Below are 3,210 nucleotides of genomic sequence, written 5' to 3'. Positions count from 1 at the left end.
ATGGTTGGGGTTGGAAGGAACCTTAAGGGTCATCCAGTTCCATCCCCCCACCACGGGATGCCACCCACCTGCCGTGGGAGGTTCCTCCATGCTGAGGTGTCTCTCCACCAGTGAAAGCACCCTGAAAACACTCGTGGGGCAGCCCTGGAAGGAAAGACCTCGTTCAGAGAGCTGGGATGTCCTGAGAGTCTCACCACCCGTCTGTCAGAGGGGCAAAACGAGGGGAGGAAGGAGTGCCAGCAGAGAGCAGGGAAGTGGAAGGAGATGTCTTGGTGCTCTGGTAAAGATCTGCCGGAGCAAACGCTTCCCTCACTGAGCCAGGAGCTTCGGCACAGGGAGGAAAAGCCCTGGTGTTTGTGGGGTTTGGCAGCAGCCTGTGGTGTCTGGCAAGCAGAGCACCCTCACAGAGCCCCTTCTGCACCTGAACTTGGAGTTTAATCCCCAAAGCCCGTCTTTAACCTTGACCCAAACTCGTGCCTGGCTGCAGATGCTGCTCCCCAGCCTGAGGAACCCTCGGATGCTGATGCTGGAGCTCTCCCGACTCTGCTGTGTCCTTCCCCATCAGTCAGCTCTGCTCCTCCTCACCTGTAGGAAATCCTACACCAGGGAATCCTGGAAGGCTCCTACTCCACTGCCTCTCCCCACCCCCAGCTCTACCAGACCCTCCAGCAGGGATTCCTCCATCTCCTTCCTATCCCCACTGGGCTGCAGATGTCCCAGCCTCCAGAGGCTGCATCCAGCTGCTCCATAAACCTTCGCATTCCAAGCTTTTCCCGCGGCAGGTGCAGCCTGACAGAGGCGGGCGTGCGGTTTGTCTGCCCTGGGGCAGTTTGCTCCGGAGGGAGAACCTCCTGCAGTCCGTGGAGGCTGCAAGATCCCGCAGGGAGGTGCTCTCTGCTCCAGGTCAGGCAAAATCCAGCAGGAGAGGAAATGAATTCTGCAGCCAAGGGCTGGTTCCCAACCCTGTGCAGGCTGGGACCACCTCAGCCATCATCCCAGCCACGCTGGGCTGACCAGAATCCTCCTCGGATCACTCAGAGCGTTCGTGTCCGGCCTCCCGGGATGTGCCTGCTACCCCCGAATATCCCAGGGATACATTCATCATGCACATCTTTATTTAGAGACCTAAATTAGGATCCCGACTCCTCTTGCTAATTAGTGGGAGCTCTGAATCTCCTGGCCCCGAGTTGCCCCGTGGAGAGCCCACAAATGCGACAGCTGGATTAACCAGCATTTCCAGGGGTGCAGGAGAAGGTGGTGGGATAATTCCCCTCCGGTTTTAGGGAACTCTGTCCCAGCTGTGACACTCCAGTAAAGGGGTCTCACTGGTGGGGGCTGAGATGAGCCCCCAGCACTTCCCACTTGAGGAGGGGAAAGCAAAAGTAGAGTAACAATTCCAAATAAACCCCATTCCCCCCCAAACTCGGGTGGGACAGTGGCGGTGTTTAAAGGGAACGCTGGGTCCTCCTGTTTATTTTAAGCTGGAAGCCAAGAGGCTCCTGCCGGTGACTTCAAAGAAAAGTTTGTTTCTGTGTTCTGCTAATTACCAGAACACCCAGACCCCATCTCTGGGGCCCGGAGTGTTGCAAAAACATGGAAAGGTTAATTGAAGGCAAAGGGAAAAGGAGAATCCCGGCTTTAACCTTCCTGGGCTGCCCTTGTTATGCTGACAGCACGGTGCAGGCAGATTTAATGACTCCTCATTACCCTGCTACCTAATTAACCTCCTGCCCTGCAGCACAGAGAGGCTGAGAAAGAGCTCCCTGCCCAGGAACCCCCTCTGCCAGCAGCCCCCGGGGTTAAAGGAGACATCTCCAGCAATGCCATGCTCAAATCCTGCCTGGATTCCAGATAATTCCTGTGGCACAGAGAAGGGCAGTGCTGGCTCCGTGGGGCTGGATGCCAGGAATCTGTTTGCCCATCATCCCAATGGCATGGGAGCAGAGCTGGCACCAGGCTTCCAGTGGGACAGGGGAGACTCCAGCTGCTCGTGGCAAGGATGCTGCAGGGCTGTGGGAGGGTCAGGAAGGGGCAGTGGGAGGACAGACCTGGAGAGCTGCCCCTGCACCCTCCGGGCAGCTGCCACAGCATCACGGAATGGGTCAGCTTGGAAGGGACCACAGCGGGTCCTCTGGTCCAACCTCCCTGTTCAAGCAGGGTCAGCATCTGGAATATCACTTGGGATTGTCCTGTATGGAACAGGAATCTGCTCCAGGTCCCAGTTAAGGGGGAAAAAACTGTTACCTGTTGTCTTTGCTGGATCAGCTCCTGTTTTCCCTCTTACCTCAAAGGTTGGTGCAGGTGAAATTAAGGACTTTTCCCTTGATTTCGCCTCCAGAAGGCTGGAGAGGGATTTCCCCTGAGGGCATGGAGTGATGAGGGAGAACAGCCTTAAACTGAAGGAGGGCAGGGATGGATGGGATATTTGGAAGGAATTCCTGGCTGGGAGGGAGGGCAGGCCCTGGCACAGGGTGCCCAGAGCAGCTGGGGCTGCCCCTGGATCCCTGGCAGTGCCCAAGGCCAGGCTGGACATTGGGGCTGGGAGCAGCCTGGGACAGTGGGAGGTGTCCCTGGCCCCAGCAGGGGGTGGGACTGGATGAGCTTTAAGATCTCTTCCAACCCAAACCATTCCATATTCCATGACCCACACTTCCAGAGGAGCTGGTGGGAGCTGCCATTGCTTGGTGGGACCTGGCCCTGCCTCTGAGAGGGGACAGCTCTGTCACCTGGGAGAGCTGCGCCACCAACACGAGACCAGATGGTGCAGGTTTGGAATTTGTGACAGGAATTGCTGTTTATTTCTTGGTGTCACAGCCTGGAACAAGTCCACGTGAGGGCCAAGTGTGGATGAGGAGCACGGATGCCGTGGCCACAGTGTCCAGTGGCAATGCTGAACATCCTGGTCTGCTTCTAGGAGCAGCTGGGCATCCATGGAAGAACTGGGGCAAAGGATGGGCAGCAGAGAGAGAAGGAGCAGGAGCAGAAGCATCCCCATGGGCCCTGGCCACGTGATGGGCCAGAAATGCAGAGGCCAGAGCTGGAGGGAGATAAATCACCCCGAGCCCCCCGGAGAGGGCAACAGTCTGCAAGGCTTATCTGGGCTTTGATGTGTCACTGAACTGCGTGGAGGGAAGGGCCGTGCGGAATTCACTCTCCAGGACGTTTAACTCGTGCCCCAGGCGCCGGCCACTCGCATCCTGCTGTCCATCA

At 57.4% G+C, this 3,210-nt stretch overlaps 1 protein-coding gene across 1 annotated transcript in view; it reads right to left on the bottom strand.

Moving 5' to 3' along the window:
• Window positions 1–3,064, bottom strand: part of VAMP7 (vesicle associated membrane protein 7) — a 38,051-nt gene extending 34,987 nt beyond the window's left edge. Inside the window, exon 1 of the mRNA XM_017741443.1 lies at window positions 3,057–3,064. The gene's annotated coding sequence lies outside the window, so the exon portion shown is untranslated. The remainder of the gene's footprint in view (window positions 1–3,056) is intronic.
• Window positions 3,065–3,210: the final 146 nt, after the last annotated feature.

Source organism: Corvus brachyrhynchos, unplaced genomic scaffold (genome assembly GCF_000691975.1).
Source record: "Corvus brachyrhynchos isolate BGI_N302 unplaced genomic scaffold, ASM69197v1 scaffold351, whole genome shotgun sequence".
Lineage (NCBI taxonomy): Eukaryota > Metazoa > Chordata > Aves > Passeriformes > Corvidae > Corvus > Corvus brachyrhynchos.
The sequence above is the reverse complement of the archived record's forward strand: the minus strand, read 5'-3'. Positions and strand labels throughout refer to the sequence as shown.